The sequence below is a fragment of the Triticum aestivum genome, chromosome 2B (assembly GCF_018294505.1).
Source record: "Triticum aestivum cultivar Chinese Spring chromosome 2B, IWGSC CS RefSeq v2.1, whole genome shotgun sequence".
Taxonomy (NCBI): domain Eukaryota; kingdom Viridiplantae; phylum Streptophyta; class Magnoliopsida; order Poales; family Poaceae; genus Triticum; species Triticum aestivum.
In genome coordinates, this window is record NC_057798.1 from 227,387,273 (window position 1) to 227,402,734 (window position 15,462).

The following is a 15,462-nucleotide window of genomic DNA, read 5'->3' on the forward strand; positions in this document are numbered from 1 at the left end:
ACTCACTAAATCTGCCCATTTTATCCCTTTAGCCCCGGGTTGTTCCAGAGAAAAATTGGCTGAGCTATATATCCACAGGATAGTAGCTCTACATGGGACACCTTCTAGAATAGTGTCAGATCGTGGATCTATGTTTACATCCAAGTTCTGGGAAAAATTACAAGAAGCATTAGGAACAAAATTGGATTTTAGTACCGCCTACCACCCCCAGACTAGGGGTCAAGTCGAGAGGGTGAATCAAATCATAGAGGACATGCTAAGGGCTTGTGTGCTAGATTTTGGTGACTCATGGAGCAAGCACTTACCCTTAGCAGAGTTCGCTTATAACAATAGCTACCAAGCTAGTATTGGTATGTCCCCATTTGAGGCCTTATACGGTCGAAGATGCCGAACCCCAATATGTTGGGTGGAAACCGGAGAAAAGAAACTCTTAGCACCCGACTTGGTCCAAGAGACCGAGGAAAAAGTTTGCATAATTAGAGAGCGGCTCAAGACGGCGCAAAGCCGGCAAAAGAGTTATGTAGACAAGGGACGACATGATATACAATATCAACCCGGAGACTTTGTTTATTTAAAAGTCTCACCAATTAAAGGTGTCAAGCGCTTTGGAGTACAAGGAAAACTAAGTCCGCGATATATTGGTCCCTATCGGATCTTAAAAAGAAGAGGGACGATGGCGTACAAATTAGAATTGCCAGCGCACCTACAAGGGGTTCATGATGTATTTCATGTTTCCCAATTACGCAAGAGCGTAAAGCCACCATTTGAGAGAGTCTCGGAGGAAGAATTAACCCTCCGAAAGGACCTAACATATGAGGAGCATCCTAGTCGTATTTTGGACACCGAGGAAAAGAAGCTCAGGAGTAAAACAATTAAATATTGCAAGGTGCAATGGGGAAATCATCCGGTGCGAGAAGCGACTTGGGAAAAAGAAGATGACCTCCGAGAAAAATATCCTTACCTTTTCGAGGTGCGACTTAACAAATTTCGAGGACGAAATTTTCTCTAAGGGGGAAAGGATGTAAAAACCGTAAATATATATATATATATATATATATAATAAATTAGATAACGATAATTTCAACGACGTTGCCAAAACATTAATTAAAATAATAGAGACAACTACATTTATTATTACAACAAATAGTATTTAGTCCTGCAAAACAAATTCTTCTCCAAACCTCCATATATTTTATAGACCCCTGTCTCATTTCTTTCACATAAAGTAAATGCCAACTAAGGGCCAGCCAAGCAAATTACACCTGTCCGTAGTACAACCCATAAGAGACACAAGTGGAGGCATGCATGCAAGACTAACCACGCATGCATGCCAGATGTAATGAGTCTTCAAACCGACATAGCTATTCACCCCACTATAAATAGGAGCCATCCCTTTCACTGGACCATTCTACCTCACACACACATACGCTGGAGTACCCCCACCACTTGCCTTTTCACCTTCTACCACACTGCTGTCCTTCACTGCGGTGAAGATCTTTGGGTTGCATGCGCCACCAGGTACTAATCAAGTACCTTCTTGTGTTAGCCCTTCTTGCTTGATTTCTTATCTATCTCCACCTCGGTTTGAATCAGTCCATAAGCATCTATTCACCTTGATCTATTTACCTTGCAGTAAAAAGAACAAAATGTTTGCGTAAACACCCAAGTTAGTCAAAACTAATTAGATCAATTGCAAAAGCTTGTAAAAGTTTATGTGAATGACATTCGTGGTATGTACTAGATCTAACATGCCAAGAATCAAATCCTAGGTACTAGTAACTTGCTAAGACATGTATGTATGTATCCAAAAGATCAACCTTCCTGTGTATACTACCTTGTCCTATTTATTAATCCCTGCCAATCTGTAGCAAACACTGAGAGATTGATGTTTATAATCTACTCACAAGTAATTATTATTTTTGGAGTTTCACTGCCACTATTTACTTCTATATGGTGTTCAAGGATGAGTAGCACTAGTTAGGAACAACATTTAGATCTAACCAGTAGCAATACCATGACCACACCATAAATTAAATCTTGATTAATTTCATGGCCTTGAGATAAACAAAGAGAAAGAAGGCAATATGGCTGAGAGGGGAATAGTAGGGCCTGAGATAAAATGAACAATATATGCACACCCACGTTCACATATAGCAGGCACTTGTTGTGAAATTTGGAGCACTTCATGGAGAAGGAATTAGGATTAGTACTTACCAGCAGTAGCAGTAGGATGTGGCTAGTCCACATCGTTAGCAGCAGAGCCATGGCGACCGAGCAGCGCCGGTGAAGCCGCACACGCCCGACGCCCATGGCTGCACGCCTCGTGCGTGTGGCTGCGCTAGCGGAGGATGTAGGCATGGAGACGTTGTTGCCGCTGCAGCCGGTGGCAAGCCCATCGGACCTGGATCAGGCGGCTAGGATTGAGTGGTGGCGACGTTTTTGGCGGCGGCGGATCAAATAAATAGGAGGAAATGGTAGAGGGAGATGAGGGGAATCTGTAGGTGTCCGCCGTGTCGCCGGAGATGCCCGGACGGGGCAGATCGAGGCGACGGCGGCCGTGCTTTGTTCTTGGGGAAGAGAGAGAGGTGAGCGGGCTGGTTCTGTTCGTGGGACAACAGAGAAGATGAGTAGTCTTTTTGATAGACTCGGGCTGGGGCTCAACCCGCGTAGTACTAGTAGTACAGTACTAGGCTACTGTTCTTTTTTACTTATCATTTCTTTTATCATTCTCTGGACTGGATGACGTACGTGCATGCTACTCTGTTTTGGATGGCTTAATGCATTTTATCTCTCAATGGAACACTAGGACGTATCACCACTTAGTTAATTACATGTGGCTTGCTCAACATGGCCGTGTTGCTGGATGTTAGATTTTTAGTTAGGAAGATAAATAATAATATAAACATGTTCCTGAAATAATTACCAGGAGTCGATCTCGGACCCGTAGGAGCCACGTCTGGTGGTTCCGAGTTGATCGAAGCACTATCCGGCAAGTCGTCATCTCCTTGACCATGTCTTGATAAATGTTTTTCGGGCTATGGGTCATTTCAAAATTTTTGCATAAGAATTAAAAATAAATATTTTTCATAAATGAAATGAGTTTTGGATCGGGTGGATCCACTGATTTGGCAATTGGATCAGATCAGGTGAAGTATCTGTATTAAATAGTTGTGACCCGGGCAGGGTTACATTATAAATAAATATTTGGTGGGTAGGGGAGCTCATGTTGATGAAGGCAACCTGGGTAGGGTTGGCTTGGATGGCGGGCTCCTCTACATAGGGTATCACATTAGGACACAACCAACTGGCGCTTACTTCAAAAGCGGCGCAAATCGTACTGACCATAGACCTGGAATGGGACGGGCTGAACCGACTACCCATGCCAAGTAGCTGCCTTTGCATGGGTGAGAAGGTGGCTGTAGCCGGGTAGGTACAGTCACCCTAGGGCGGGACCGCCGGTCAGGGGTCTCAACCCGCGGGCCTTTAGTAAGGCAAGGTGGAAAAGCAGAGGTAGTGTACGGGCTGGTTAAAGGTTTTGGTTTCTTGGTCTAGTCGTGCGCACAGGTAGCACATGGACGACTTGGACCAAGTGATGCTATGGGCAAAGCAGTACACCTCTGATCAGAGTAAATGTGATATCACTCCCAGCTTCCGGGTTTGTAAGTGCGTCGTGTGGGTTTTCCTCTAACACAGGATGTAAGATCCCACGTCGCTCGGTCGCCAGTAGATTTTATAAATAAAATTTTGTTTTCAACAAAAAGGGTTAAGGGAAAATATTTTTACTTACAAAGTATTTCTGAGCTAATGGCTCGCTGGTTGTAGCTGTGTCCGATAAAGTTTTTCCTCTTTAAAGACTCATGCATCCACTTTTCCCGGCGACTTGCGGGGTACGTATTTTATACGTACTCAGCTGCACTTATCTTGTTTTTCAGAACAAGAGAGTTATGAGAACTCTGAGGCGATAGAGAATGGTACTTATGATGAGTCTGGTCATCTTAATGACTTCGGTTATTCTGAAGTGGAGTATGTTTATGAGGAAGTCGACAATCAAGGCTATGAAGAGTAGATGCCCTCCATGGTTGGTCTAGAAGGCTCGTAACTAGAAGTGGATGACGATCTATCGTCATGGTCGCTTAGGCTTAGTCGACACTTGAGGTGTCAATGTAATAAAAGCTTGCCTACTCATGGCAGCTGCACCGTCTTGTACATGATACTGTTCTCCTTAACTGATCCTGGCGCAACTCTGAAGTGATGGATTCCGTTACGCCTGACTCTGTCGGATGTAATGGGGCATCACAATAACACCCTCAGCCCACGAAATAATGGCAGTAATTGCTCCGTGGACAGAGCCATTCCTAGCCTACTTAATTAGGCAGGAACTTCCCGAAGACCAAAATGAGGCCCGCTGCATAGTTCGGCGATCTAAAGCCTACAAGGTCTACGAGGGAGAACTTTATAAGAAAAGCACAACCGGAGTCCTTCAAAGGTGTATCTCCGAAGAGGAAGGGCGAAACCTCCTGGCTGAAATTCATGCCGGACTAGGCGGACACCACGCCGTAGCTCGGGCCCTTGTAGGCAAGGCCTTCCGTACATGATTTTATTGGACGACGGCCCGGGCAGACGCTCAGGACTTAGTCCAAAGATGCTTTGGCTGTCAGCTCTTTGCTAATTAGAGCCATATGCCACCTACCGCCCTCAAAACCATACCCATTACCTGGCCGTTCGCGGTCTGGTGGCTTGACATGGTTGGACCCCTTAAAGGGGGAACCCACAAGCAAAGGTACCTATTGGTCATGGTGGACAAATTCACCAAATGGATAGAGGCCAAACTAGTTAAAACGGCAGAGTCCGGACCAGTGATAGACTTCATATCCGGGGTAGTACACCGTTATGGTGTCCCCCATAGCATCATTACCGATAATGACACGAACTTCACGGCCGACGAGGTTAATTTATGGTGCAAAAATATGGGCATTAAGCTCGATTACGCTTCAGTCTATCATCCTCAAATCAACGGTCAAGTGGAACGAGCAAATGGTCTAATAATGAGCGGCATCAACCCAGACTAGTACGGTCCCTAACGAAATCTGACACGCATTGGGTAGAGGAGCTCGACTCCGTACTCTGGGGGCTGCGGACAACGCCCAACCGTACTACCGGATTCACACCATTTTTTATGGTATACGGCGCAGAGGCAGTTTTGCCCTGCGACATCATTCATGACTCACCTCGCGTGCGCATGTACGAAGAAAGAGAAGCCGAGCTGGATCGGCAGGACAGCTTGGACGCATTGGAGGAAGAACGCGACATCGCCAAGTCTCGCTCCGCATTCTATTAGCAGCAGGCTCGAAGATATCAAAGCAGAGAAGTATGGGCCAAGACTTACAATATTGGCGAACTAGTTCTATGCCTGCCGGACAAGAAAAAGGACAAGCTCAAGCCCAAATGGGAGGGCCCCTTCATTATCGATCAAGTCCTGACCGGCGGAGCGTACCGTCTACAAAATGCGTCGGACAACCGACTCGAGCCGAACCCATGGAACGCAGCCCGCCTCCGAAGATTCTATGCCTAGCGTCGGACTAAGAGTTCGTCTCCTTCCCCCGTCCAAATTTTTACACTTCAGCTGTCTTTCGTTTCTCTTTTTTCTCTCGCCCTTTTCATAATAGCCCTTAAAGGCCTACTTGCGCATTGTTCGCACACACTTGATGTGCTATCCGCACTCATTATACCTGGGGGCTTCTTTACCAGAAGCTTACTTATAAGGGCTTCCTGCCCAGCACATGTGTCAAACTTCCACATTTACCTTTTATTCACCATTATATACATCGATATGACTTAAGTTTTGGCCAAGCTGGGTTGCCTGGCTCCTGTGCTTACCCCTACGTTCCCGATTGTTCGGCTAGGAGGTAAAGGGAGCACCTCTGCGATTGTTACTGCCGGGTCAGCTGGATGTGTACCTCAGACTGGGTGAAGCCGAAAGCTAGCGTTCTTAAGGGAATATTTGGTCGGTGAGTTGAAAGATGATTTTTTTACCTATTTATTTATCTGCCCCTAGATGTTTTCCTGCTATTTTCGCAGTCCGGACATGCACTTTAGGGCATGCCTCCCAGGGAAAGGAACCCTTAACGGAACTATTCTCCCTGGAAGATGTTTCTTACTAACCACGTAATATAACATAACTAGTTGGGCACTTGTCTGATAAAGCACTAATGACCCCTACGCCTGGTCTCCATGCATGCCCCGGTTGTTTCTTAACCGAGAAGGTATCCGGACACACTCCGGACTCTAGGGTCCCGAGGCTGAAGCAAAAAGGTCGGCAAAGACAAACGATCTACAATCCGGCTAGAAGGCATTTTACATGTCATTTTAAAATACATTGTCAAATCGACTGACTGTATTCCTCCTCAATCCTGTCTAACAGGCTGTCTAATTTACAGTCCTGTTGGGAATATTTAGCGGCCAAGTCTACTTGGACGTACACTAAACTCACAGGGATCTCCTTCCCATCGGGTCCCACAGGTCCGACCTCGGCCATGTGGTTGGGATCCGCCTTCTTGTACCGCGTCTTCACCATGGCCCAGGCCTCCCTGGCACCTTGGCGGCAGGCCGATATCTTCCATAAACGGAAGCGCTGCCGCGCTCCCTGAAGCTTCTCAGCAAGCTCTCCAAGGCCCTCGGGTAGGGAAAGGGACGGCCATAAAGCCTGGACGACGCGACTCATCGCCTGCCGAACTCGTTCGAGCAGTTGCACCAGCTCGGGAAGTTGATCACTCGTTGATACGGGCATCTCCTCCGCAGGACGACCTGTGAGCACACCTACAGACATATTTCTGTCAATTGACTTCCTCGCCGAATTCTTCTTTTCAAAGGAGTTCGCTCAAGAACTTACTATAGATGCCGCGACGAAGCCGCTGATTCTCCTTCACGGAGCCAGACAGCTCGGCCCGAACACCTTTCAGCTCCTCTCCAAGCTGGGCGTGGGCATCTTGGATTTGTTCCTTTCCTGCTCCACCTTTTTCAGCACCCTCTCGCCGGCCTTCAGCTGGCGCAGTAGTTGTTGATTGTCCGGATCCAGTCCGGCAGCATCTGCAATATCATTGTCAGACTTACACGCATGCCGCACACCGCTTATTTTTTCGAAATAATGTGTTACCAGGAGGGGTCTCAGTGTCTCCTCCTGCGGCAGCGAGTGCGGCCTCAAGTTGAGCCTTGCACTCTTGTAGCTCCTGGGACAATTGGGTATTCTTCTCTGTAAGATCCTGCAAATCAAATGATCCTTAAATCAGTTATCCTAACTACTTTAAGTCTCGGGGGCTACTAGCATATACAACTATTAAAATCTCTTACCCGTATGTCTTTTACATACTGCTCCGTGGCTCTGGTCAAACCATCTTGAGCAGCACGGAGGTGCGCGTCCCCCGCGTTAAAGGCATTCAACGCCTCAGGGGAGAAGCACGCATCACGAAAAACTATCCGGCGACGCCTATGGTTCATGGCGCTCTCCACCTCAGACTTGGTGGCGGACAGTCTGTCGGCGTCCTCCGTTGGAGGAGTATCCGGCTCGCGCCTTGCGCTCGCCTCCCCCTCCAGACCAGGTGTTGGAGCCTGGCTGGCAGAGGCTTGGTTGGCAACCTCTCTGCCCGTAGTCCGGCGAGCACTCTTTCTCCTGCAAAAGTTATGAGCATTAAAACACCTCCTAGGAACTTTGTCCTAAACAATGGTCGTGAGCTATACCGTTGCGGTGATGTTTCGATTTGCACCGCACCCCTCTTTCGCCTGCGGGGCCGGACTGACCCCTGTGGGTCAGCCGTCGCGGGTTCGGCTTCCTTCCTTGAAGGTACCTCCTGCGAGACACCATTGTATACGGTGGTCAGAAATGCGCAAGGACGAAATATTGGTGACAGGACTTCGGTCACAATCACCTGGGGAGCCAGAGATAGGCCGGGGTAGTCAGCCGTAATGGCGACTAGAGCATTATCCATGCTGAGCTGGTGAAACACCCCGTCAATTAGCTCCACCTTTATGTCCTGATCCTCTTCGGAGGACGGATCAAGGGATCTTTCTGGATCCTCGGGCTGTGGGGCCGGGCTATGTATGCTCTTCACAGTCCGACGCAGATCCTGCGTCAAAAACCATAAAGTTAGGCACTTAACTTTGAAAGCGTGGTTCGGATAAATGAACATCCGCTTACCCAGCTCCGAGGGTTGTTCATGGAGAACCCATTCAATGGGCTCGTCTGGAGGAAGTTCTCCTTCTCCCCCTTGTATAGGCCGGACAGAATCTTCGCCAGATCTTCGGCCGACTCCGGCCCTTTGCGGCCATGACGGGTGGCATCATTTTCGCCGTTGAAATCCCACATGGGGTGGCCCTTGTATTGCAGCGGCTGCACCCCCCGCATTATAAACGTGGCCATGACTCCAATCATGGTCAATCCGGAATGGGCCAGCAATCTTATCCGGCCCATCAGATAATGGACGCTCTTGTCTTCCTCCAGCTGGGGGCTCAGCGGGCGCCAACTCAGGCGTTTCTTCAGAGGAGCATTGCTGAACTCTGGGAGGCCGATCCGAACAGGGTCCGGCAGCGGAGTGTCTTCTACATAAAAGCATTCTGAAGGCCAGTCTTCGGACGCCTTCTTAGGGGTTCCGGATGGATATCCGGTCCCGGCGATGCGCCATATTTCGGCACCGCCCACTTCATATATGGACCCCTCGTGAGAGCGGGGTACGAGGCAGAATAACCTCTTCCACAGCGCAAAATGGGGCTCGATGCCCAGGAATAGCTCGCAAAGAGCTACGAAACACGCAATATGCAGAATAGAGGCGGGCGTGAGGTGATGGAGCTGGAGTCCGTAGAACTCCAGAAGCCAGCGGAGGAACGGATGTACAGGAAATCCAAGCCCCCTTATCAGATAAGGGACGAAGCATACCCGCTCCCCTTTGTTGGGACTTGGGGTGGCCTCCGCTTGCTTCCCACCTTTGTAGGTGGCCAGCCCGGCTCGAACTGGGACCATAAAGGCCGGAGGAAGATATCCCTCCGCTTGGAGCGTCACCAGCTCATTGTGCGGGACAGAACATCTCCTCCAATCTCCTGGCAGAGGGCTGGGAGCGCGAGAGGAGGAGCCGCGTCGACGGTCCATGATGGAATGGATTTTTGGTCAGAAGCGCTCCGATGAGTACTCGCGGAAGGAGGATGGTGTGATTTGGATCTAGATTCTTGCCTCTCTTATAGGCAGATTATTTGCGCAGCTAGGGGGTAAAACATAAAAGATACCTTGGCTTTTTGCATTCGTGCGACGCGTGGAAGAAGGCCATTATTGGGCGTGGAAGCCAAGAAGCGCAACATCGGTAAGGGAGCCGGACACTGTTCGGCAGGTACATGGAATTTGAAGGAGAACCCGCCTTGCAACGCCGAAGACAATATATGCGCTGGACTCGTCGTCATTGAAGCCTGGTTCGGGGGCTACTGAGGGAGTCCTGGACTAGGGGGTGTCTGGATAGCCGGACTATCATCGTCAGCCGGACTCCAATACTATGAAGATACAAGATTGAAGACTTCGTCTCGTATCCGGATGGGACTTTCCTTGGCGTGGAAGGCAAGCTTGGCGATACGGATATGTAGATCTCCTACCATTGTAACCGACTCTGTGTAACCCTATCCCTCTCCGTTGTCTATATAAAACGGAGGGTTTTAGTCCGTAGGACACAACCATTACAACAATCATACCATAGGCTAGCTTCTAGGGTTTAGCCTCCTTGATCTCGTGGTAGATCCACTCTTGTACTACCCATATCATCAATATCAATCAAGCAGGAGTAGGGTTTTACCTCCGTCGAGAGGGCCCGAACCTGGGTAAAAACATCATGTCCCTTGTCTCCTATTACCATCCGCCTAGACGCACAGTTCGGGACCCCCTACCCGAGATCCGCCGGTTTTGACACCAACACTCCCCTTTCGACACCCCTTTAAATAGGGCGTTGAACATAATGAAAAGCAAGGATAAGCTCACTAAGCCAACGTCAGCTGGTCGTGTGGCTAGCAAAGGCTTGTCCACAAAATATGGGTCATACTATACCGCTGGTGTGCGGAAGGAGAAAAAGGCCAGCTCGGAAAGCCAGACGCGCGAGGTTGAAGCACTCAAGGCACAAGTGGCGCGAATTCCGGAGCTTGTCCAAGAGCAAGTGGAACAACAACTGGGAACGAAGCTCAACACCATGGTGCCTACGTTGATTCATGGGCTGACGACGTGGATTGCGGGCGGCCAACAGGGGCCTCCCCCGGTTCCCAGCTTCACGGCCAGCAACTCGCACAACGCGCAGGTGGCGCCATTGGTTTCTCCGGCGGCGCCATTGGTGTCTCCGGCAGCAGCACCATTGGTGTCTCCGGCGGAGGCGGTATTCGTGTCTCCGGCGCCGGCACGGGCATTGGAGCTTAATGCACCCGGGTGTGCGCCGGCCGGCACCTCGCCAGCAAGCGACCCTCTGTCAGTTGCACGCCCGCCGTTGGCGGTGCCTCGACATTAGCCAAGCTCGACGGCATCACGATAACTAAGCCTCTCAGCCGATGACTTCATCTCCTTGCCTTTGACTAGGCATCCCTGACGCCCTGTACATGTTTTCGCAGGGCACCGCCGACGTTCCTTGCACTCTTCTGCACTTCGTGGGCGCCGAGTTGGTCGATGTCGGCAAGGGTACAATCGTTCAACCGGGCAACCCAATGTTCCACGGTAATCCGATGCCACCCACAGTGTATAGGGTTGAAGTGGTTCGGGTGCTACCAGGCTGCGACGAGCTGTTACCTCCGGTTCGACCCGCTGGGGCCGACGAAGAAGATGAGATGACCCTCAGCGCCTGCGTAAACTGGCCCCTGCTTTGGCCGAAGAGCCAGATTCGTTTGGGGGCGGGGGACACCACCCCACAGACAAGACCGCCAGTCGTGTCGGTGCCAAGCCATGGCAAGAACGCCGCAACGCTACCAGACCTGCCGGACATCCCTATGTCAGACATCCCTATGGCACAGGATCCGGACAGCCCTATGGCACAGGATCCGGACGACGACGACAACGACGATGGAACATTTACCAAAGTCGATAAGTACTTTGCCGAACATGGGTATGCTGATGATTTCTGCGGGCCTCTTTCTCAAGAACCCAACCAAGACGACCGCAATCTAGCTGGTACGGCGGAGAAATACAATTGCAATAGGCGTCATCTGGCGTTCAGTTCTTAGGAGATGCCTCCAGCTCCCGCCTTCACCGAGCCTCAGATAGCTGAGGTGCGAAATATTATCAGCCCCAACACGCTCAAGAAGGCGGTCTATGAGCAGAACTCGGTCCCATTACAGGAGATCAAGAAGAAGGGACAGAAACGAAAGACTAACAAGGGCGCCGGTGCGAGCCAGCCGACACCGAGTTCGATCCGTGCTCAGGACGGGCCACCTTCACCTAAGGATATCTCGAGGAGGGTGCATGTGGCGGGTAGGGCGATGCTACCGCCAAATATGCTGAATGCTGCAACCGGTGCTATGCGGAGTCTCCACGACAGTGTTCTTTCTTTGGAGAAGCGGCGTCTCAGAGAGAAGGATGTGGCATACCTGGTTTTCGTGGCCAAGGTGCCAGAGGGCAAGGGCTTTGTGGATGGCGACATTGAGGGTACGATCGTCCTGCGGTTTGATGACATCTTTGCTATGTTTAACCTTCATCTGCTGCACTACACCTTCGTTCGGCTGTTTTCGCTGAGTATGAAGATGCGGATCATTAGAGACAAGACCCCGGACATTGTGATAGTCGACCTCTTCTACATGCGTGCCAAGCACTTGAGCAGCGCTGGGGACCGCCAAGTTGCGAGTTCACACCTCGAAGGCGTCATTCTGGCAAACCTAGATAAGGATAACTTCCTTGTGGCTTACTTTCCCGAGTAAGTCATCCCTTAACCGCCCCGTAACATATGATTTCTTAGATTTCGATCGTTCTTTTTTTCCTAACATTCCATGTTCTGTGCAGTGACACACATTGCACACTCATCCTCTTAAGCCCGAAATATTCCGTGGCCACGTATTTCGACCCGAACCGCAACCCCAAGATAGACTACACAAATGTCAAGAAAGTTCTTGATGATGTTCTCCCCGGCTACGCCAAATCTGGAGGCACCTTCACCAGGGCGTTTCGTAAGTACGACAAGCACATGTTCTCACACAATACGAAGTTCTGCTGCGTCAAGCAGCCGCCTGGCGGTCAGAAGGATGCCTACTACGCCCTCCATCACATGCGAGCGATCGTAAGGGACCATCATCAACTTCTGCTACCAGATAATCTCAAAGGTTGGTCCGCGAACTTGTCGGCAATCCAGGACGCGGACCTCAGACAAGAATTCTTTCGCATCCAGTCAGACTTTGCAGACATCATCCATCAAGATGTGCTTCATACCTTGGGGCAGTTCTACCTCAGATATCAACCATCCAACAATGAGATAGATGGACTGCTACAGATGCAGGGTGACAACGACCGCGATTTCATGACCATCACGACAGTCGGCGGCTTCATCCACGCTCCTGTCCGCTGAGTCGAGTCGAAAGTAGTGATGTGTAGTTTTGAAACATTGATTGGCTCATGTTGTAATTAAACTTTAATGAATTCGTATGTCTCTTTGGTTTGGACAGTCATTCAACTTACATGTAATCGATGCTATTTATTAGTAGGACCATGAATCGTGCTATTAATGTCTTGCTTTTCTCTTCCGATCCTTTTGTTGCATACTTACATATTGCTTATGTATTGTCTGTTGTTTGGCTTGTGCATAGAGATGCCGTCGTATGTCGTGTACAAGGGTAAGGTTCCCGGAGTCTATGACGACTGGGAGGAGTGTCGGAGACAGGTTCACCGTTTCAGCGGTAACAGTTACAAAGGGTACACCACTAGGGCGGAGGCCGAATCTAGATATGCCCGCTATCTAGCGGGAGAGAGGAGGGAGCGTTGGAGGAACCGGATGAAGACCAGTTTGATCGCGATGATGCTCATCGTGATGACCACAACTCTCTTTTATGTGATGGTAGTTTAGATGATCGATATCGACTTGTAATGTGAAGACAAAATCGATACTCGCGGTCTTGAGACTTGTAATGTTTTATCTTTGTTCGGTCTTTTGAATTCGGAGACTAATATGATGAATTGTATTCGGAGACTAATCTTCTATTGTATTCGATGAATCTGCTGTTGCTGTGTGCTGCTGTCTATATTCTGTCCAATAATATATTTTGTAACATGTGCAAAAATCAGAAAAGCAAAAAAATAAAACAATATTCATACTAATGGCGCATCAAGGCAGAGTGCGCCATTAGTATGCCAAAGGATACTAATGGCGCATCAAGGCAGAGTGCGCCATTAGTGTGAAAAGCACATGGTTACATATGGCCCGCCGGGAGGCATCCTAATGGCGCATGGAGTTACATACTAATGGCGCACTGCTAGGTGCGCCATTAGTATACCAGATACTAATGGCGCACCAGTGGTGCGCCATTAGTAAAAAATTCTAATGGCGTGCTACTAATGGCGCACCGGTAGTGCGCCATTAGTAGGCAAAACCGGTGCGCCATTAGTAGGCCTTTTCCTAGTAGTGGGGCCTGCAGCGAGTGCGGCCCTCTTGGCCAGCGCGCCGGTTCAATGCCTGAGCTATGAGAGATCGCATCCGTGTCAGAGCAATCACTCCCTCTAGTCCTATTTTGTTTTGGTATAACAAAATCTCGTTTTCCATTCACATTTTACAAGTAAAATTCATGGACAAACTTTGACCCAAAGTACGATGGGGACTAGTAAACCAGAATGGAGGTAGTAGTTTTTTTAATCAAAGAAGGGTTTCCCCTTCCGATTACTAAAAACCAGCATCTAAATCTAAACCATAGTATTTTCCCTAGAACTACCAGGTTCAACATCTCGCAACATAAACCCATACAACCATACTCCAAGGAGGTACGTAGTACTATGAATTCCATTTTCGCTCCATACCAATCGTTCTAAAAACTACTTACTGCTTATAACGTGCCATTGAAAATCAGAACTCTTAACCCCGCTAAAAAACAATATTTTAAACGTGGCTACTCGATCTTTGGCAACTGGCGAGCCACCGCGCTCCAAGTCGTTCATCTGTGGTCCCGACCATCAACTACTAGAAAGGTGCTCCACCACGTACCCGGTACCTGCGAATGCAGCAATCGTGCATAGGTGGTGGGGGCCGGTGGTCCGGCCGGCGGCCCGTGCGGTGTTCTGTATGGGAAGAATCAAAGACGAGGAAGAAGAAGGGTTAAGAGACATAGGATCTTCATCCAACCGCCTGAAATGGTCGAGAGACAGCTGGGAGTTGCATTCTTAATGCGCTCTGGTTCATCATGTGTGGGCACTGCACAACCAACATTTTATTATCCAAAATCTGCTTGCTCTTCTTTACCATGTTCCTCTTATGTTCTTCTTTAATCCGTACTCTCTTCGTTCCTAAATACAAGTCTTTGTATAGATTCCACCATGGACTACATATGGAGCAAAATGAGTGAATCTACACTCTAAAATGTATCTGGATACATCTGTATGTGATCCATAGTGGAAATCTCTATGAAGACTTATATTTTGGAACGGAGGGGAGTATGCTAGTAGTATAGTATGTTCCTTGTACTGAAGATGAGAAGGGACATTTGCAGTGTAGAGGTCTATACGGTCGGTTGTGATGGACACTTTGAGCCTCTTTGATTCGTAGGATCTTGTAAACATAGGAATAGGATTTGTAGTGGCCTGCCCACTTGAATCCTATAAGAATAGCAAGGAAATGCGCGGAGCTGTGTCGCCTTTGAGAGTTACACTGATATTAGCAGTACCGCACCTTCACTAGAAGAGAGCTGGTATCCGAAGCCTTTCTAGCCGTACCGACAATACTAGCACATATATTCCAGCAAGTTCCACTTTGCTGATTTTACTCTGAAGCTTAAGGTTTTCCCGTTATATCTACACTATGATCTGTGTAGCTGCTTTGTGTCGCACTAGCAGCAGTCCACTCTTGAAGCTAAACACTATAATGACTTACAAAATTGGCACCAAGGCATTGAGTGCCATTCTGGATGCAATGAAACTCATACGCTCCCCACCTATTGACTCTTGTTCAGAATATGATCCTAATGACTATTCTAACCTCGAGGAGTCAAAAGCAGATGGCCTGTCCTGTTCACCCATCAAGGTGCCTGTTCTAATTTGGCAATGTTTTATTGATTGCGGGTATCTTGCATATGTTGTATTGCATTTCTTCTACTTTGTTGCACCACCATCTGCTTAGTTTACTCATCATATATGTCGAGATGCTATGCCCATCCATTATCAATACATATTCCATCTGTCATCATACCATGTTTTTCCACTCAAATGCTATTTGTGTGCATCAGACATCAAAAAGGAAGAGGGTGATTGCCGAACCTGAAGGAGCACCAGCA

The 15,462-nt window shown here is 48.7% G+C and overlaps 1 long non-coding RNA gene across 1 annotated transcript; it reads right to left on the reverse strand.

Annotated features, from left to right (window-relative positions):
• Window positions 1-1,100: 1,100 nt before the first annotated feature.
• Window positions 1,101-3,502, reverse strand: LOC123044507 (uncharacterized). Its single transcript, XR_006420142.1, has 2 exons — window positions 2,215-3,502; window positions 1,101-1,626 (listed from the first exon to the last, which is right to left on the reverse strand). It is a non-coding gene; the product is annotated as an uncharacterized lncRNA (long non-coding RNA).
• Window positions 3,503-15,462: the final 11,960 nt, after the last annotated feature.